Raw genomic sequence first — 23290 nt, 5'->3', positions numbered from 1 at the left:
AGCAGCAAGCTTCGCACATAGAATTCACTCTGATGATATTGCTGTAAAACAAGAATATAAAGGGGGTAGAGAGATCCAGGAGCAATGCAACCTCAAGAATGTGACTAACGGTAAAATAGATGCCTCAGTAAAGGCCCTTGGGCGATGTTTTTTTTTTTTTTTCCCGCAAAGAGGAAGATTGTGTATCACGCAGTGGCAGAATCTCTTGTTGACGAAGAGAACATTGTGCCCCACCTACCGGAAATGCGTCGCATAATGCCACAGTGGAGACACATTTGGCTTTCTCTCTATTGTTCACCCTCAAAAGTTTCAAGTTTGATGAAAACTATCGTATTTGATAACGTTCCCTCCAAAAAGTGGGTCGGGTGACGGATTCTAGTCCGGCGACTTTATTCGGGATTATCCATTCTGATTCCTTGTTCGAAGAACCTGTGGACATGGTGGATGCCGTTTCCTACAAACACTACTGGAGGATTTGCGGTGAGATGAGATAGTACAAAGAACTGCTGTCCTCTTTTTTCTATTGATAAATGGGCCCGTCGTAATGACATAAAAGGTAGCTGAATAAGCAGGGATTAGTTCATTTCAAGAATTATCCTTGAAGAATACGGGAATGGACTACTATTGTCGGATGTAACTTTAATGCAGCATACGTGTTTGCCATGCTTTCGTTTGCGATTTTCCCTCTGTCCATTCTGATAACAACACATGCATGTATATTTTACATGTCTAGCACAATACGCTCAAAAAATGAATAAAAACATGTTTCATCCTTCAGATATTATGCACAAAACAGGGTGGAAAGAATTTTGTAAAACTAACATAGTCACCAGTATGCATTGTGTCATCATGATACGTCTGCAGGCAGGTATGACTAATGTGGCTTACTGTTTAATTGAGTGATTGCTGGATAAATCCCTGGCGGAATAATATGTCACCTTTGGTTAGTATCGGTCGGCGTGTGGGTGTATTGATAGTCCATCCCATTGACACCATAACCTGTTAACAGCTGCGTGTTTTTTCTTCTGCTCTCCAACATCAATCCTGTGAATCATTACGGAGTGTCGTCTGTATTGACACGATGTTCAGGACAGCCCTGGGCCGAGACCTCTCCCCTCCTCGTCATCTAGAGATACGAAAAGCTATTAACGTGTCTCCCCTAATAACATCATCTCTCAGTTGTTTGTGCACACCAAGCTATTCCATCCAATCCCTTGTCCTTGACGCCCCATCCATTTTCTTCCTCTTTTGTCTTCTGGTATTTTTGCTTCCATTTATCATTTTCTTCTTCTCTACATCTCCTTTCTTCTTCTTTTTTTTCCTTCTTATAGAATGCGTTGAAACAGAAGAGTAACATACTAACCGAAGGGTGCATGACCAAGTGACAGCAGTAAGAACTTTTGCTCATCTCTTGAGGTTTTGTTTTCACAAAGCTGGGGGAAGAAAAGAATACAACAGTAGACATCATACAGTGTCACAAGTTGTGTACTCATTAAGCACCAAGATCTAGTCGAATACCCACACTCAAAAGAAAAAAATAACACAAAGAAAATGTATATCTCAATGTTTAATGTCAATCTATTTTTGCAACTTTTTTAAAGAATATAAAGTACAAATGAAAATACAAAAACACCAATATAGTTAGTTAACATTTTCTAAGGAAGATCAAGTGTTCAAGCATAATAAGTAAATTATTCGGAACAAAAAACAAACAAACAAACAAACAAATAAACAGCAAATTGTTGCATTTTCACTTTCATGGCATGTTTCACGTTGCAGGGGCCGTCACGATAAATATGATGTCTGACGAGATGACAGCCCTTTCCTGACAAAACGATTACAAATAACCATTCTCAAGGATGTTCTCATAAAATCGGGGGGGGGGGGGACTCACGAATGGCCAGGTATGACTTCACTTTAAGAAAAATATGAGTATAATTAACTTCATATATCTGTTGTAGATGTCAATACTGCACTATGTTTTATCATTTTCATATAGATTTGTTTATTCATATTCTTCTAAGGACAATTAGCTTCATGAATATGCCAAAACAATCATATGCAGGGCTCGATGTTAGCGGAGGCTCGAGAGTCCGGGGCCACTAGAAATTGATATCGGGCTACCAAATTTCCAAAAATGCTATTTTTGTGGCCCGATCGGACATTGAGGATTCAAAGTGGATTGTTTTCTTTTCGTCCGTAGGGCCACAACTTTTCTTTTATTTTTTCGGGCCACCAAAATTTCATATTTGAGGATTTTATTGGCCCGACGGGCCACCAGAGAGAAAATTTGGTGTCAAGCCCTTGTGTGTTGTAGATAATTAATCACGAGTGCAAACATTGGCAAACGAGAGTTCATTTAGTACTTCAAGTGTCCTCTGTACCCAACGACGTGCTGTTGGGAATGGGATGTAATTCATTCTCCTGTTTGTACACGTCACTGTGCAGCGAATCACAACGCTATAATATAGTTATAGTCATGATAAAGATTAAAAAAAGAAATAAACACCCTGCACCCAGTTGCTAATGATATCGAACATATCACTAGGGGTAAAACGTGACGAGAAAGACCAGTATATGAATAGCAGTTTTAGAGGACGTGTGCCTTTCTGACCTGGTGTATGGCAAACAAACTAAAAAAGAATGCTTTCATTCTTTCCGACCACGCTCCCATTTAGGATGACGCCAGTGACCATGGTCTTCGACTCTAACGTCATCATCACGACCGATTTGAACAAATAAGCTCCCTACCGAAGTTACTTCCCAGCAGCAAAGACATTTAACTCATGACCAGATATTGTGAAGGAACCCTGAATATGGAAAAAAATGAGATCCCAAGAGCATTGCAAAAAGCTAGGTGAATTCTCTCATCGAATCAGCTGTGAGCGGATGTCTCTGTTGTGCTGGGTTCACCAGTTTTTATTATTGCAACATATTTAGATCTCAAGATGCTCGTACAAAGCAACGGATTGTTCAGGCAGGTTATACGCGTCAGCAAGACGGGTTTCTTAATGAGCCTTTTTCGATGTATTAAAAGCAGGTTCCAAGTAGTCGAAGATTCTTCCTGAACCCTAAAGCTTCTGAGAACTATGGTCTCGTTTAGTCTCATCTGTTTGTTTGTTTTTTTTAATTTGTATAATCTTATTTTTTATTCAGTATGAAATTATTTGTTATCATTATTTTGCTGTATCTCATGCTCTTCTTGCGCTGATTCCCTTTGTTAATCAGTTCTTTAAATAAACGGGCCATACCCTGTGAAAATAATAAGGAATAGATAAAAAACAACGAAAAAGTTATACATATAATAACTGCAGGAATAACATAGATTTATTAATCATAAATTCAATTAACATGGAATAGAATCAAACGTATAAGGACCGCCGCAGACAAAAGGGGCAGCGTAGCTGGAAATTAGCACTAATACTTTCACCTGACGTGGAACTGAACACAGACGATGGCCCGAGTTCAAACATGAAAAATGCATTGCCATCTTCATTAGATAATGCCCTTTTGCACGTGGTAGGGGCATAGATCTTGAGTTTTTTTCGTACGTTTTGAATCGTTTATATGTAGAATAGAATGTGTTGTTTGCTACAACAGGTAATAAATATTATTGTCAGCAGGTGACGAAAAGATATTAAGTGTTGCTCACCCTATTTCCTTCTCTTGTTTAGGTTAAAGGCATAATTTACTATTTGCGCATGAAACAAAGACCCATCATTAGTGCTTTGAAATAGTTCTAAAATGTGAGTTAGGGATAGAAACAACCACTGTAAAATTTATATCCGTATAATCGATGTCAATTATTGTTGAATACACAAAATGCGAACAATAGTTATAACAAAAATGTTTCCAGACTAAACCGTCTACATTTATGGTTTATTGAAAAAAAAAAATACTAGTATCTCCTTATATTTTAAGCTTTATTGCGAACATTTTAAATGATAGGATATTTTGTAATACAACAAACCTACACATTTGCATCAAATGTGACATCTTCAAATTTTTAAATCACTGCTCCCAAAGGATAACAGGACCTTTAATGATGCCGTATTTTTGCTATAACTGTGTGCCACATAGAGTGCCCAAAAAGGCTTGTCGCGTGTATTCTGTAGGAAGTATCCGTTCAAGCGAGTTAAGCTATGTCGCTGCCACTTATGATGTCGTTAATATCGTATACTCTTAGAAGAGAATAACACAGCACCTCTTCCATCTTTCTTTTTTTCTCTCTCTTCCACCGGCACACACACACCCGCACGCATCCACCCACACAGACACAGACACACGCACCCACCACCCACACAGACACACACACACGCGTACTAACATAATGAGTGTGAGCGGTATGTCATACTCTCAACGTATGTTACTGTGTGATCCTTTGTTGCTTGGGTCTGAATGGCAACGAAAAAAACAAACAAAAAAGCAAAACAAAAACAACATGAAACAAAATAACAGCAGCAATGTATCAAGAACTGTTTGAGGCAGAGAGATAAATAATGAATTTCGACCGGTATCACTTTATCAATTCCAAGGGGCGACGGATGCTTGAATTCCGGTTTGAAATGGAAAGCTCGCTCTTGGCAAAATTGAAAGGGTAAATCGTCACAACGCCGTCATGATTGAATCGAGGCCTGCTAAGGTGACACAACTTCTGAATCCATCCTGTTTCAATGTGAATTTTGCACAAGTTTCGACGCAGATTCACCTCATCTATCGTTATAAAACGATATCTCTCCCACTTGCACCCAAATGATTTGTCGTCCAATGGCCGCTGCCGGTGAGGCGATTAAGGGACATTTCGCCCATCACGGGGCCATACAATAATTTACCGAGTGCTTGCAGAGACTGTAATCTTTTTGCTTGAATAAATAAATTGCGTCCTGGAGAATACGCCTCTTCGTTCACCATATCATCGTTCTTGCGATGAATTGACTGAGGAGAGTGTTTCTCCACAGCAGGATCAACATGTTACCCTGTATGGTGCGCTGCCATCTGATATGATGGTCATTTCCCCCACCCCACCCCCACTTATCGTTCTGCCACCTATCTATTTTTGATCGTTACCTACGTATCTTTCACTTCTTCTAAAGGTTTCTATTTCCTATCTTCCCCTTCTCTCTTTCTCCCTCTCCCTCTCTCTTTGATTTTCTTCGTTTTCTTCTTCTGCTCTCTGTTTCATAATATTGTCCTTGACTTTAAAGTTATTATCTCCGTACTGACCTTTCATTTTCTACTCCTTTCTGTATCATTTTGATGCGCCTACCCTTTATTGTGACATTGCTGCAGACCTCTTGTGGTTTAGGATTCAAAATTGCCGTCTTTTGATATTGTTGAATTTATCATTCTTAAATCGAAGGTATAAAATCTTTACAAAATTAACAATAATAACTGTTATACAAATGATAAATGTCTGTAGGTATAGGACAGGTTTCATGATTATGTTCACTACTTCTTTCCAACTATCAACGCCTTGGAATTATTCTTAAAATCCTGAACATTATCTGTTGGTAATGATAAAGTCCTGTACTGTGATATGATCGAATTAATCCAATGTGCTTGATTACGTAATATCTTCCTGCCAAGGCTGCCATTCTTATACTAGGCAACAGGTTTTATTTTGTGCTTCTACGATGGGATTAAAGAACTAACGTGGGACATTTATCCATCAATTCAACAGACAAAAACAAATATATGAAGAAATGTGTTCGGTGAATACTATACCACGTTCTCATAGTGACAGGTGTCGACTGGGGTAGCATGTATGTATGTGGGCATGTGTGTGTAGGCGTGTCTGTATGTTGGGTTAGTATTGAGTGTGTGCGTGTGTATGAATAAACAGGTCTGAAGCAAATCAAAAGGAAATGCGCAATGATTAGACGTACAATAACAAACCTCTGCCAAATCCAATTGAAGGGGCAGACGTCTCCATTCGGGTGGTCATAGATTGCATTTCGCGTTTAAAGCCATAATGAAGCACCAGGCGCAACCGTGGGGAAATCTGATAAAGCTCGTAGCCAGGAGCGAGGATTGGGGGATTTCTTGCCTGCTCCAGTCACGTTTGTGTGCACACCGCACTCTGGCATTAGTCTCTCAAATTGCATTGCACGTGTGACGTGTGATCGTTAAAATGGTGAGATTCGGGGGCAAAGGTCGGTCAGCTAGCATAAAATCTTGATTCATCACTAGAAAGCTGCCGAAAGCAGACTTGCGAATTTCACGTCTACCTTAGATATCCGGACACACGTTACTGGCGATAGATTAGGCACAAATGTCGCATGGGACATGTGCATTTTATTGTTTCATTTATAAGTACAAGATTTGGTCTCGTTACCGTGACACCATGATGAAGTGAAGCTATTTAAGGAGCGAAAGCTCAAGATATGGTGGTTATGGCTGGAAAATAAGATAGGAAAACGTAGTGTCTCTTGAACAAAGGCAAGCGGGTGATAGTTTTCACAGCTTTTGATGTTGTGGTGTCGAAAATGTCACTGGTATTTTTTTTTTCTTCTTTTAGGAACACATCTGTTTCGTTTCATTTATTCTGTTGTTATATTGTTAAACAGGAAATCGAAGAATAAAAAGATAAAGATAAAATATCAGATACAGGTGTACAACCAAATTCAGACTATTGACGTGGCGACTTTCTAATGTCTTCCCCAAATACGTAGATCATTAAATGCCAGGTGCTTTAATGGATTGATGCAATGGGACAAAAAAAAAAAGAATATGGAATCGAATTATGGAGTCGATAGTATCGTGGAATCGATTCTCTTAACCGACCTGGCGGAGGAGGACAGTTCCAGTTTGACCAATTAGTACACCTGTCTTCTCACACTGACTCAATTACTACACGTGGCAGAGACCATTGAATCAATTAGTGCACCTGACAGCTCTTGTTTACATCAATTAACGAAACAACTCAGCTTCAGGATCTGAATGAACACGATTTTTTTTTTCAGTCACTTCATTTCAAGTGTGTGTTTATGTGGATTTTGTGTAGTTGCTTTTTTTGCGATTGAATTGGAAAAGTTACTTCTGAGTTTATTTTCAGTGTTTGCAGTTCTTAGTGATCTGAATGATGACATTGTTCATAAAGAAAACTGAGTAAAGGTAAGTGGTTAGGGTAAATTTTGACCTTATTGAACAGTTTCACTGCATGGGAAGTTTGCAATACTGGTACTTGTACATTCAGTCCTTTTTTCACTTGTTTGTCTGTTTGTTTGTTTGTTGTTGTTTTTTACAGAAATTAAAGGTGAAACAATAGACAGGGAACCATAGTTCAATATCACACTCATTTCTGTCACCCAGCGACCAAACAAGAAGGGCCGTCGCAATAGAGTCATCCAACCTTTATTAGACAGGCGTTTACCCCAGCCTGCTTGGGCAGACTTAGACTGATCCCCGCAGCAATACCTGAAAATGCCTCCAAATATCTTAATACCGAGCTCTGCCTGGACTCTATCAATCCTAAACCCCGGGAGATCCATGGATCTGTAATGCGCTTTTTGCGGCAGTGACCATCTTGCCAGGCTTGCAGCAGCAACAACAACAACACATTACTGTCAAACTCGGCCAATTTTGCTATGACCACAGTGGCATAATGTTACCGTGTTTTAATGTTTCATTACTCTGGAGGGCGCTTCAGTGGTACATGGACTCTTAAGATTTTAATGAGATTCATGAATGCTCTTGCAACGTTCATGCGTTTACCTTGATTGTAGTCAACCACACATGAGTATGGTACACTGGTGATTGCATTATATAAGTGCCATCTCATCGGGAATTAATTGCTCCGCGCTTAACCCGTTCCATACTGAATACTAAAATCCCCATACACTGAATCTTCTATAGGTTCCCGTATACAAGAAAAAAACGATATCACATTTTTGCCTTGGTGGGGAGTCTGCCTTTATTATTGTATGTATGCTATGGTGCTTTTGTTGCTGTCGTAGTTGTCTTCTTTTATCGAAAGGAACATTTGTTGTTGTTGATTGATTTTGGTATCTTCTTTTGTGGATAAAATGGCACTCAGCTGCATGTTCCAAATCATTGCCAGGAGATAAGAGATGGGCCTTTCAAGATGGTACTTGTGGAGCGGCCATCCTCAGCCATTATGACATTATGATGTACCCGGTAAGAAAAAAAAAAAACATTGACCTTTCCTTCCTAATAAAGGGCTCGGCACATCCTTTTTATTCCATGCAGCCGAACTCAAAAGAAAATCCATCCGTCATCTAGACTCTCATTTCACGTCTCACGGTCGTCAGCGCGTAAGATAAACTCCGCCATCAGCCCCGAGATGCTTTATAGTATAAGGAAACACTTTCTTGGAGGGGGAAAAAAGACTAAAGCAAACCTCGGAACTTAATCAAGGACATTCCCGCCGTAGTCGGGTAAAATGCTCCCAGAGCTGTGGTCTTTACGCGAAAACGGTAGCCGACCGGATATTACAGAGTCTCGTTTAAAAGATTGATAGAGTAGAATCAATAAAGCTTGACATGCGCAGTTTAATGATGGACTGACGAAAACAAAGAAAAGAAAAAAACGCAAAGCAAAACATGGCATCATAACTATAGTCATGTCCCTAGCATAATGTTGTTTGCTCATTAAGATTAAGGGGGAAAAATTTTTCCTCAATATGTGCTACAGAACGGCTGTGTATACGATGTCGATAGCCATTTCTTGGGGCGAGCTACAGATCTTGAATGTACCCTGGGCAAGTTTCCCCTTGTCTCGGTCTCACTGCTGTGTAGGCATCACGCTCCTACCAATGATTACCATGTGATGCTTGATTAATCTTTGGTTGTATAGAAGGTGTGAAAGTGAAAAATTAATGTCATTGCAATTTTGAGGTTTGAACACAGTGAAATTAAAAAAAAAAATGTGGAAGTTCCATTAGAAAAAAAACAGGGAAAAAGAAGGAAGGTCAGGATTCTAGAAATGATATGTGTACTTGTTAAAAACAAACTGTCAAGAATGCCAGGGTTTTTACGCTTCAACGGATAATGTGCGCCTTACCATGCTCAAACTGTGATACCAGAGATATAATGATAGTATGTATTTTGGTATGTTACAGCTCGTGCAGGAAGAATCCTTTAAAAAGATGATTCCCTGTATCGTTGAGCCATCCAGGCGTGAGGGAGCTTTGCTTTCAACATGTTTTTAAAAATCGTCTTATCATAACAAGACAAACTTAAAAAATAACAAAAGATAATTAAACCGAAGAAAAGCAATTTCTCACACTCGGCTGGACTGACGAGGAAGATCATGTGAACATTGTGTCAAGCGTTACCTTCCACTCGCGTCAGCTGCTGTACTCAACATATCTGACCGTCACTCTCGAACAACTCTTTTCGACACCTGCTCATGCAGTCAATTATGGAACAAAGTTACATCAAACCTGGAAGGACAGCGAGGTGATTCAGCCCAGACGAGGTCATTTACACTTCACCTAGCTTCAAGACATAAAGTGCAGGGGGTCCGTGGCTGCGTTTTTGCTTTCTGACAAAATGTAATACCTGCCCAGAACATGTTTTAACGTAGCAACAAAATCCGCCAAAAAAAAAAATCCAGTCGGGTAAGGAAGGAATGTGGCTGACTCACAACCGTTACCATCCAAGTTTGCAACTAGTGTTTAGTGTCATTACTATCGTTCTGGGGAAATATTTGGACGCCATTGTTGCACACCTTCACGTGATAATGATTACACTCTGTGGGGGGGGGGGGGGGACTGTGACCTTTTACCACTAATTCATTAATTGTGAGATATGCTGTAAGCCGCCCTGCGATTGGTGACAGCTCTGTTTCATGCGGTGTGCAACTTCCATTACCTCATTCTTGTTTTGGACATAGGCCTTTCTACCACCAGGGCAAAATATGTGCATGCCGCACAACGCAAATACTATTGTCAACTTGATTTCACAGATACTATAGTTATATCGTAAACAGTTGGTTCTTGGGAGAGGATTTAGCGGTGGCAGCAAGCCCCAAACATATTCATTCTACCGGCAAAAGGCTAGTTTGACACCCGGTTGTTTTGCATTAGAGACGCCATTGAGGTTTTATCTGTTGTTGTCGCTTTTTCAAACACTTTGACATCGTGATGCCAAAATGTATTGTCCACGTCAAAAAAAGAAAAAAATGTCCCTTTACCAATTTGACTTACAGAGCATGATAGTTCCGTAAACGTGAGCTGGAAGTGGCTTTACACATCCCACGTATGGACCGTCAACGTATCACTTTGCTTTCGGCAAAAACGTACAGCAAGCCTCGTTGCCTGATTATTTGGAAACGAATTACCACACAAAGTTTGTTGAAACGATAAATGTGGATGGATCTTTTTCTCCTTTTCCTTTTCCTCATTTTCTTCTCTCTTTTTTTTTCAGTAATCGGATGTGACACTAAAAGCCCTATTTTGAGTTTAGCTAAGTATCAACACGATTAAGAAGAAATGAGCAAATCCCACTTTCTATATACGCCATGTAAAAAGGATCACAAATGGTCTAGGTTTAAGTAGTAAAAAAGTCATTCTATTAACAAGACACGCTCAACGCTCAGTAGCTATTGCCGTATCCGTCATGTTCAAGGAACTCTTGAAGAGCTTATAACGTAACGATGTTTTCATGGCTTTTGATCGTTGACACGACTTCAGAGTATCTTGAATTTGAACAACACTCATTTATCTCATGTAACGATTCGTGTCTATGTTTTCCACGCATCGTGTATCTGTTAATCGCAGAACTACCCTGTGGACTTCATTATGAGTAGCTTTTATGGTCTCATCACAGTTTCTATAGCCAAACAAATTTTCGATTGCCAATTTCATAGACAATTAATTTTTCAGCTGACAGTGTGCAAACACAAGTCGATTGTTATCATTTTGCGCTTTCTATTGGTTCGGCTTGATGGCAGCCATTAGCTAATGATTAACGTGATACTGGACCGCCTAATTTCACAGCGATCCTTTAATGTTGAAAAGACACAGGGACAGCGACAGATTAGTAGAGAAAGTTGAAAAATTAACTTGACAGCTGTTCTCCATCCTTTCCTCCCCTTCTTTCTTGGGAGACGCATTCTCAACCAACATATCCAATGCCACCTTTAAACATTATGATACATTGATGATTCCTTTAGCTTTTTGCACTGTAAAATTCTGCCAGTGGCCTGCCTGTTCTTATCACTGCTGTGATCATGACTCACCGGTATTTTACCTCACATGAGTCTATGCGATTATAGATAGAGCTTGATTCCAACTGGGCCATTATAAAAGGTGCAAGTTCTCTTCAATCTGCAACGTTTTCGAAAATCTCATTCGTAAACTATTATGTCGTATAAGTCTTTGTGCACTGAATAGTAGAGAACCTCAAGTTGACAATAGCAGGAAACACCTGCTATCATACCACTGGATAGGTTCAGGCGTTGCCGTAGATCAGACAGAGGATGCGAGTACGATTCCTTTGTAGAAGAATAATCAAATTAGCAGTTTCAGATCTAAACGCTTCCATTTTATCGTTCCCTTAGTGGGAGTCTTTGACCCTAATTTATTACTACAAGAATAAAGCTCTAATTTCCCTCCTATATATTTCTATTTCGATCATACTAACAAAAAAAAATTGCACCCGACTTGATCACAACACACTTGCCTTGACCATTATTGTGGTACAAGTATTACGTAACCATATCTGCGTAAGTTGACGGGAAAACCTTTCAGCATTCGACAAAACGCTTTCATGGTAGCAAGGATTTCAAGATGCACTAGGAATTCCCATTAGGCTCCGGGCAAATTTTGACCCAGCAAAAACAACAAAAACCACGCGATTTCGCATTATATGAATTCCAGTAAATATTGACCAGACCCTCAAAAGGAAGGGATACAGTCTTCGACTCATGCTGAAAGAAATACGCTTCACATCGCTGCGATGAATACGTCGCGAAGGACGAAGCTGGCGACGGCTTTGGTAATTGAGCCCGGAAATATGCAGGGAGAGGATATCGTTGTACTACTTTCTACTTCCGCCTTCGCGCATCCTTGAAAGCCATGGCGTGTCACGAATAAATACCTAACGTTGTGACAACTCCTTGGTCGGACCAGACGTCAACTCGGTGGTGGGAATTTCGAGTCGCTCATTTGTCAGCGGAGGTCCGCCGATGCCTCGTACCCCGGCGTTGGGCCGGAGCAGAGATTGATGACGGACTCTTGTTTACGTGACCGGTAAGGGAACATCACAACGCGTTGACTAATGAGATTGTCACGGGCTATTATTCCTGCCAGGCAAGTCCCCAAGGTTGTTATTTAAGAAGTGATCTGCTTACAAGCAGATAAACTCCTCTCTCTTATCTCCCATCTCTGCCCCTCTGTCTTCCCTCTCCTTCTCTCTATCTCTCCTCACACACGCACACACTCATTTCGCCATTATGTATGTGTATCAAATATGTATGATAGACATCTACATACATACATATACATTATTATTTTGATAATTTGTTATTTCTGTTTTTTCCCATTTCTATATATCACGTTATCATTGCTGGTGATCCTTATGTTAACGCCCGACTGTTTTGTGAACTTCATGTTTAGAGACTACCTTGTACATTGAACGCTTGCTATTTTAGCTTTCATATAGTTTCGTCATTAGTGTTCTGTATCCTATATATATATCCATTGCAAAACAAGTTAACATTGGTATTTTTTCCCTGGAACCCGCGTTTTCTCCTTCATATATCACATGTTATAGAGAATTGTCTTCTATGTACATTATGTATGCTGATACAATTTCTAGTCATGACCCGCTTTATATCATATTTTGCATCTTTCATGTTTGAATTCATTTATTCATTCATTTATTTATTTTGGTTTGTTTAGTAAATAGATGTCAAATGAAACGTGCTGGAACTGTTCACTGTGTCTCGAGTGTAAGAACAGTGCAGTTCCAGTAATTCAATTCAGTTCAATTCAATTCAATTCGATTCAATTCAATTCGATTCAATTCAATTCAATTCGATTCAATTCAATTCAATTCAATTCAATTCAATTCAATTCAATTCAATTCAATTCAATTCATTTCATTTCTAGTCAATTCAATTCAATTCAACGCTTTGAATATGATGATACGTACGTCACTGCATGTCTTCATTCCTGATACGATCATTACCTGGAAGTGAAGTATCCCGCTTATGCGAAGCCATATAAAATAAAAGGCTTTGACCTGTACCTGTCAATGTCAGACGTGAGCACGATGATTCGAGTGAGCTCCAGGGCAATTAGTGTATTGATGACCTTTCATCGCGAAACTCAACCCTGTCACAAGGGTATGAATACCATTTGTGTTTTGGTTCAATAATGAAGGTTTCCTGTGTGTGTCATCTTCTTGCATCTAAACTGTACTATTTGAAGAAGAGACTTACATGACAATAATTACAAGCCAATACGAAAATCCTCCAGAATGAACACAAAAATGCCTCCATCAAGATGGGGAAAAAAAAACGACTTTCTAAAGCATGTCTTTGTCTAAGGAAAGGACAAGGACACAGATAATAAATGCTGAAGGAAGTGAGGAGGACGAAACGATAAGTTGAGGAAGATCAAATATCATATTGGTTTTCTTGGAAAGTGACATGCGAGTCAGGTAATCCAGTATAGAGATGAAAAAGCAACAAGGCAGGACGTCGGTAAAATAGCTAGGATAGGCCTGGAGGCACTTCAGTGATACACGCCATATTCATGCCGAGATATAACTGTAATAGCTTCGTGTTCTCCGAATTAATATGTAAAGAGAGGAAAGAGAGGGGGAGTGAGAAAAAGTGGGGGGGGGGGGTTGAGAAGAAACAGAGAGACAAAAAGATTGTAGAAACGATAAGACTTCTCATTCCGACGAGAATCACTTAGAATGAAGCCCTACTTTCGCAAAAGGCTTCGCAGTATTGATCACATTAAAACTGCGCTAATTGTGCCAAGGATTCATTTCATGCATACTCGTGAAACTGTCATCCTCCATTCGGTCTATCATCATCACATTGGGTAGACAATCACCCTCTATTACACGGTTTGTCCATTCACAGTCATTTTAAACAGAGTCTATGACAAATGATTTCCCCATGATGGCTTTTTCATGTCCTTTTTGTTCGCAAGGTAACTGGCATTTTTTGATTAAACATGGACTTGATGGAAAGTACTGCTGACAGAACTGTATACAAGAGACGCTGATGACTTCATCCGTTGTTGACCACAATGTATCCCAGATTCGACAGCATCTGGCGAAAGAGATGTTGCTATGTCAACAGACAAAGAACAGGGAGTGTAAACCTATAGTCTGCCGAATGCACGTTTCATTTTTCCCCAATTCTATTGAATGACGTTGCGTAATGTAGTGTAAAGAGAATCGCTGCATTCGGGATATATCCGTACTGAGATTTTTAAACAGCATTTGAAGCATAATCTTGCGAGCATAATACAAGAGCAGTCATATTATGATGTTGGCATCCTCTTTCAAGAAAAAAAAAAGAGAAAAAAGAAAATAAAGAGGAACAGAGAGAGCAAGATTAAGGAGCATTCCAGACGATTTTCATAATTTCACATCATGGAGTACATAAGTCAACAGCTCTATGTATAGATGTGTGGACTTTATTGTGGTCCTTGAGCAGAAAAATATTCTGAAAAATCAAAAAAAAAGTACACTAAACAGGGATGATGACATAGGAGCCTCACATATTTTAGAAAATGAAAATGTAGCAATACCACGTGCGTAACATGTTCACCCTTTGCAGAATGTATGCATGCTTTCTCCTTTTGTTCTGCTTCCTTGAGGCCCTACTCATGCATCCTTACAGTGAGACTGCCATGTCATCATCCTTGTTCATTGTGATTTGTTGTAAATTTTGAAACATTCTTATTCCTAGTCCCGATCACTATAAATTCTGAAACTCCGTACCCAGTATAGCCAATTTATTGTTGTTCATAATGGTAAAAGTCTGAAAATCATCCGGAGGTCTCCGTTTAATATGAGAAAGCGTTTGGAAGAGAAAATACACAAGCACACACGCACACATGACGTCACAAACAGTCAGTATAGACAGACTTTTTTTTTTACAAATGTGTTATAGTATGAATTATGCATCAAATATTATTCGAATCTTATTGCGTTATGATAATGTTATATAGGGGAGAAAAACGAAGCAAAAGAAAGTATTTTACTTATCATAATCAAGCGCACGGCCTAACTCACTTCTCCTGTGCGTCCACATTTGCTAAGACTAACTTGTTTCCACCGCAATTCGACAGTGGGATTATGAGACTCCCATACCCAAAGCATACCCATCAAGCAAGTTCTAATTCGTTGTTTCTGAGGGTATTTCTTTTTCAACGAATGTTTGTTTGAACATGTGAATATTTTTTTTTTTTTGTAAATGCACACTTGCAAGTAGCTTCTAAATGGAAAGTGGAGGGGATACTATATCATGCAAGACGAGAGATTGCCATTCACATTCCCCCTTCCCCCCGCAAGAAAAAAAAAAATCGAAATAATCCAACCTTGTCAAGTGAAACGTTACAAAGACAACATTAAAACGTAAATCTTGCTAGGGAGAAAAGTGAAACGTGCGACTTTTAGTGAGTTTCGTGTTGCGAAGTGTACATAGGAACTACATAGGAGAAAATGTTTTGCCGCTTTAAAGTAATATTACAGACTAGATTTATTGTAGTCCTTTTAGCAGAATAACCAATACTCTGAAAAACCAAAAACACAATACTAATACACTGGACAAAGCTGATGACAAAGGGGACTCACATATCCTACTGTAGCAAGGCAGCTCAATGCAAACCTATTGCAATACCACTCGCTTATCTTCGCCTGTGTTTTACAGTTTACGGATGCTTTCTGCTTTTGTCCTGCTTCCTTGAGCACTCAATCGTGCAATCTTCTATGCAGATGGTATTATTATCAGCCTTGTTCACGATGATCTGTTATGACTTTTAAAATTGTTCCTAATTAATCCTCATCCCAATCGCTATAAATTCTGAAACTCTGTACCCAGCATGTATTCAATTTATAGATGTTTGAATGCAAAAGCATGGAAAACTTCCGGAGACAACAAAGAAACGTCTCCTTTAAACGTGGTACAAAGTGGGGCGGATACGGATGAAATGGAGAATGCAAAAACAATGCAAAATTGTATATTTGTTTATCTTATTTACATATTTTTTAAAATTCTCAACTTCCACCAATTGAAGACCATGTACGTAATGTACATGGTCTTCAATTGGTGGAAGTTGAGGTTAGAGAAAAACAACAACTAACTTCCATTCTAGGCGCGGCCACACTGGCAAAAGATTGATAAGTTTTTAAGATCGCGACGACTTCGCGATCTTAAACTTCACTGGTAAAAGATCGATTTTTTTTTTTTCAATGTGACTTCGGCCTCTGGTATACACTAATGGGCGGTGAGTTGGCTCAGTCGGTAGCGCGTCTGCCTCACGATCCTATAAGGACCCCGGTTCGAACCCGAGTCTGGACTGAGCAATGTTGTGTGTAAACATACCGTCCCCTCTAGCAAGAGGCAAAACACTCTGTCCCTCGGATAGGACAGAAAATTGAGGTCCCGTGTATGAGAGAGTCACAGCTCATGCACGTAAAAGATCCCGCTTCATTCATTCCTCGCGAAGAGCAGGGTGTTTAACCCGGTGAAGTGGTCCCGCCTCACATCCAGCTGGATCCCATGGAAGACCAGCTTAGCATAGCTGAATATGGGCTATCCACCATCATCTCAGATGGAAATGAACAAACAAACAAACAAACAAACACTTGATTTTTTTTCTGACCGTCGTTTGAGGCAAGGCTAGTGACTGCTTTATCATCGATGTCCAAAATAATACCATTTGAATATCCTTGTCTGTCCCTTTAAGAAATAATCTGCTTTAGCATTCATTACCTGGCAACTAATATCATCCATTTAATCAATCATGATATTCCATTTTTTAATACATAGCGGCAGCAATTGATTAAAACTGAACATGGCGGGTTGGTGAAGGAGACTTAAATGTATTGGCAACAACCCTTTCACCGGAGACATAGTTGCGATTGTTATGTACGAGCTGCAACCCCTCTATTAAGCTTTTGGGCTTTGTCCTTCGTCAGAAATATATACTCTGTTATAGCTGAGTGTGATTGTGTGTGTTGTCAGTCAACACAGCACAGCCGGCATCGTGCGACATCTACTGTCTTCATTGTTGTCTCTAATATAATTATCATTCTTCATAAGATTACAAAGGCGTTTGGAAAAAAAAATATCAGCATCATCTCACTTATATCACACTATTAGTACCTATGCTGCATTTTAATTAAGTTCTCTGTTTCGTAGTAATGACCTTAGAAACGCCAGTTTTAAGCACTATCTAAGTCTTATTTGTCATTATTATTGTTATTATTATTACTACCTAATATCTGCAAACATTTACGGATGATTATGCGACCACCTTCTCTTACTAGCTACCTTCTTTCTCCTCTCTCCCTCTCTGCTTCAATCAAATTTCTTCTCTATTTTTACTTGTTTTTGCATGTTTTGTGTGTTTATAATGGATAAAGGTCTTGAGCCTTGTTGATTTGTCGAATTTTTGATATTTCTTGTCAGAACAGGAGAGATGAATAATAAATCCCCCATGCACATTGTCTAGTGGGTGATAATGAAGCTTCAGTACCATGTGATGTATCGTGCCCGAAGATAATGACGTCACAAACGCCTGATGAAGGTGACTTATTCGAGTTGGCCATTAAGCACGAGCAAGGTCCACTCATTAGGATACCATTCATGCGATGCAATGTGCTATTAAGCATTTTGCGTTAATTGTGTACACTCATGTCATGCATAGAGAGTGTTCCACTTTTGAATAGATATTAATAGTAAATGATGATTTACTTAATTACTTAATTGATTAATAATTATCTTTATTGATGTGGTTATATTTAATTTTTGCATTGATCAACTTGCTTACTTGCTCTCCTTTTACTGTATTTGAGAATAGTCTTCTGTACCACGATTATTAATGGCCAGTTGTTGTTGCTGTTGTTGTTTTAGTTTGGTCTTTTGTACCCATGCTCCTCATCCTGTTCTTCACACTAGACTTTTGTTGGGACCTACACTCAACAAACTTTGCTTTTCAGTAGGTTCTATTGTATTTTTCTATAGCAATCATTTACTTCGATTGAAACTGTCACATCGACCTCTATGTACTATGTTCGTATTTGTATCCTTGTATATTTAAGCTGGCATTGTGTATTATCATAGATTATGGTGTTATATTTTAGGTAATTTCCATCGAGAAATAAGAAAATGAGACTGAAATTGAAATTAAAATTGAAATTAAAAAATGATGAAAATAATATGAATATCATTTTTGTTCCTAGCGATGGTAAATCTTTCAGATTCTAAGTTAGATAACTGAGCCACATTCATTTTTAATGTCGATGTCTACGAATGTTACAAAATGCCAGATTTTTACTTTTGGGGGAGTGGGGTGGGGAGCTTTTAGTTTATCTACGGTGACTGTATACCTTACATCCTTTTAGCCCGACAGCAGCTAAAGTTCTAAAAATGATTTCCTCTAAACTGTGTTTATCTGGAGGCGAGTTTTCACACTCGTTTCTGTGCTATGGCTACTTGACGATAAAATGGGACAAATTATATATCATTTTGAAAACTCAGAAATTTAGAAAACCCCAAATCAGAAAATTAGTATTGACAACTCTGCCATCCTTTGGTGATGACGGATCCCATATCTCACAAATTATGCATACGATCTAAAAATACCCTCTGGGTAGCACAGTTCTGCGTAATATAAAGCGAAGTACATTATGCCAGGTTTGATGTTTTCAAGTCACGTCACTGTAGTGCGCAAATATATTATAATATGATATATTTTTATATGCTCCACTATAATAGTCGTAAAAGATAAAGCGAAATAACCCATCCCCTCCCCTCCCCTCCCTCATCACATTGTGAAGGAACTTAGGCGATGATTCCAGAAAAGATAGATACCAGCTGGAAACGCTTATAAACGATTTTTTAAGGGTCTTCAAGAGAGTTTTCCAATGGAGACCACGATGGGCCTCATTTTCTTACGGTCGACGTCGAAGACGGCCTTGATATCTTTTCCCATCGTTTCAGATCACCACGGGAAGTTGGTTTTGCGAAGTAATATTCCTGCGAGGTTATTTCATCCAATCCCCTTACAGCAGATCACAAGTGACAGTTGTTTGTACAAGAACTCCCGCGGACGAGGCAAAAAGGGGGTAGAGATAACATACATGTAGGTGGTACTCACCAACGCTAACCGCTGCACAACTTTTCAGCGATGGTATACTCGACAATCAAAAAGGGAAGTCATATATGTATATAGGGTCTATAATGTTTTTCATCTCAAAAGATAGGTGAATACAAGCAGAAAGCCCTTTCCCAATTGATTGACTCTCGATATTGCAAATAATCTATCGGTGTCGCAGAATCCCCAGGACAACAACACGGGATCACCCCCACCAACCAGCCTTCTCTCCCCATCATTTCAACATCGTTTCAAATCTTGTTAATTTACTTCATTCTATAAACAAATATCGCATTTTTGTTGCATTTCTGTAATTTTCTACTTGTGTAAAGCATTATCCTCATGTCTGTATGTTCTCCTTCTTACTTTTATTATCGTTATTATTATTATTATCATTTTTATGATATTATTGTTGTTATTATTATTGTTATTATTATTATTATCGTTATTATTATCACTACTACTACTAGTACCACTACTATACTATACTACTACTGCTACAACTACCAATACTAGTACTACTACTACTATACTACTACTGCTGCTACTACCACTACTTCTACTACTACTTCTAATACTACCAGAGTAATAATCAATATGATTATTTTGATTATTATTGTCGGGTTGGAACTCAATAAGAACCGCATCAGCATCATGGAACGGGTTACTGTATACTAATTACCTCTCCTTATCCGAGCATGATCTACGCGCTCCGACCGCAGGCAGTACAATTACAAAACTTTAAACCCCGAAAGTTTTCTTGAGTACAGTCACCACCGCTCGGTCGGGATAAACCTTGGAAAGAAACCTTTGTCTGGATTGAGCAACAGAATGATTTTGTCCTGTTTCTTCCCTCAGTGCATCATATTAAAAGACATACATAGCTGTATATCCCACAAAGTTGTAAAACTATCATCTTGGATTGAGCGCATCATGCGCGCATAATCGCCGGACCTTATATCCCCTGTGGCGTTGTTGTTGACACACCGATACGCAGAATACAATCATGCACACAGCTTGAAAGCAGTAGACTCGTACAGCTTATTTATGTTAACTCAGGCATGAGCTTAGCTTGAAAAATGGTTCATACCATGGCCAACGCGTTGATTACAGCATGCATGTTACATCAAGTTAAGGGTTCATTGACCGAAGAAGATGTACAGTGTTTGTTTGTGAGGGATACTACTCGAGCTTTGACACACACATAATTGCATTGTCAGACATTTTTTTTTGTTGTTGTTGTTGTCGTTGTTGTTGTTGTTGTTGGTGGCGGTGGTGGTGGTAGTGGTGGTGGTGGTGCTTTTGTTGATGGAAAGGTGAAAGCGGAGGAAATACAATGTAGTAAGACTGATCAAAAGTTTCAGTCGTCTAATCAATGTGCTGTATCATGGCAAGTTCTTAGGCCTACGTGTTGAATGTGATGCTACATAATTATGGCATATACATTTTTTGATTGCAAATGATCTTATAATAATTGTGATTTTTTTTTTTGCATTGATTTATTTGAAATAAAGGAGAAAAAATGCATCACCCAAGGATAACAATCTGTTGTCCTCTTTACCAGTCCCTATACTGAAGTACACAATAACCCCCCCCCCCCCCCCTTTGCCCTCTATGCGTAGTCACTCAAATTACATGATACATCAGTGTCGAGTAGTTAAATGGGTAGGAATACTATACAAATGATGCACAGGATAGAGTGCGTTAGTGTAGGCGTAGTGCACTCGAGGGTATTTACAATTGTGAAACATCAAATCACGAAATAATCCTGTGCATCATTTGTTTTATAAAATGGGTCGAAAATTCGAAAACTAACATCATTTTTCGTCCGAAGATGTTCGTCCCAAACTTTTACGCACGTCGCACTCGCGGAAGTCCCGCACATACAGTATAAGTATAATGGGGGGTTGGGTTTCCGGACACCCGCATGAAAACTTACTTATTTTACATAGAATATGCACCCTTTACCTTAAAGACTTGATATAGACTCCTCATATAGGCCTACTAGACAACATACTCTGAAAACGGCGTGAGAATTAACCTGCTAAATCGTTGGATTTGCTCTTCAAAGTGACTCCATTTACGCGTCCGGTCCCATAACGCTTGGTCTACTGTACTGTACAAAGTGTACGTATAGTACAGTATACGTACGTACGCCACATATGTTATGCACAAGGGAAGACAGGCCGGCCGGCCGACCGGCAGCCCGAACTAGAAGTTGTTTACAGGATTGACAGCGCGTACGCGTATGCATGCAATTCATCAAAGGAGCCGCCGCGCGCACAGACGATCGGCAATCTACCATAGGATTACAGGCAGTGCAGTTGTACTGAAGTAAAGGAAGGAGGTGTGTCTCATTTCAGCGCTTCCTATTGGCTACATTCTTGAACCCATTTTATAAAGACAATTAGCATGCCTTCTGTTGGCAGGGAACATTACGGCAATGTAATTTTGTGACAAGTAGGTATCTCAATGACCGTTGCGGTAACTTAAAAAAATAAACACAAGGAAATCAATGAACTGTGTAGCAGGCATTAATACATCTGCCTGGTTTAGTTTTTTTTTTAAAAACTCATCTAACACTATTTCCACACTAGTTTTTTATAAATGCCAAATTCAATCAACTGCGGAATCCACATGAAATTTTCGAAATCATTCTTCTGACCGATTTTGCTGAAAAACGTCGATATAGTAGATTATGTACTCCCCGGCTTGCCATCAACACGCAGACAGATTTCCTGTATTTCTATATTCACCCTCAGATACTTTTGGCGCCATTCTTTTACGTTACGCGTATGAATTTATAATGCCCAGGTAATTCCATGATGATCAGCCGAACAGCAGTTTTCCCTTACCGCCACAGGGCTAAATTGATAGGGGAGATCACGATGTGTGTGCTTACGGTTGCTTGCCGTCTTGACATGCCAAGGGCTCGAAGGACGAAACAGCCTCATTACGCGGCGCGCGTATTGCATTAATACCACATTAGTGGCTGGCGTGCCTCAAGTATGGGTATGTTCCTTTTTTCCATTTTACGGGATGAAGCTGGTGAATATTTCATCTCTTTACTGATAGATGCCGACATAGGAATAAATAAGTTATCATCACCGGTCTATAATGGACATAAAGGAAAGCTGCGACATAAGTGTTGTTGTTGTTGTTGTTTTGCCTTTAACTGCCTTCAACCATGCAGACTGAGTAAAGGCTGTATCTATATAATCTATCTCACTCCCCCCCCCCCCCCCACTCTCTCTCCCTTTCTCTCTTTCTTTCTCTCCCTCACGCTTTTATTCCAATCTCTTTCTTGTGTTTCCTTCTTTATTTTTCGTACAAGTTGTTGAAGAGACATGGTTGCACATGAAGCAACTTCCCTCGTAGTAAGCACGATCTAATGGTTTTCACGGTTGTCATTCTGTGTCACTTCCATCATTCTAACATCAGATGACATGAATTCCTCTTATTTACTGATTGTGAATCGGTGGCTGTTGTCTGCTTTTGCACTTTTATAGTGTAATAGTGTAATCCCGCAATTATTGAGTAACGTTCTCGCTGACATATTGTATTTTAAGGTCCTTGCATGTGTGCGATATGATAATGTAAACAAAACATGAATACCAGTTTGCATTTAGTGTACTGCGTCTTAGGAAAGACGACCTTATACGCATTGCATGCATAATCACCCCTGATGTAACATTGTAACAACACGAATATGATCGTTGTTGTATCACGATTAGTCTCAATTCAGACACAAAGGGGTTATAACTCCAGACCGCGTTGGCTAAATGCTAGGTTTTGTTGTAATAAAGAACGACAGAGTAAAATAGAAGTACTCTCAGTAGAGAGAGCCGCGCTTCTGTTTCAGTTATTTTTTCTTTCTTTCTTAACACAGTTCCTCACTCCTCGCCAGGCAATCGTAAGGTTTCTTCAATGAAAGCCAAGCAACGCATGTCTACCAAAACGGTTGATATGTTCGTCGTC

The sequence above is a fragment of the Diadema antillarum genome, unplaced genomic scaffold (genome assembly GCF_040938485.1).
Source record: "Diadema antillarum isolate AM-2024a unplaced genomic scaffold, OU_Dant_1.0 seq00000829_RagTag, whole genome shotgun sequence".
Classification (NCBI taxonomy): Eukaryota; Metazoa; Echinodermata; class Echinoidea; order Diadematoida; family Diadematidae; genus Diadema; species Diadema antillarum.
This window is presented reverse-complemented; position numbering follows the sequence as displayed.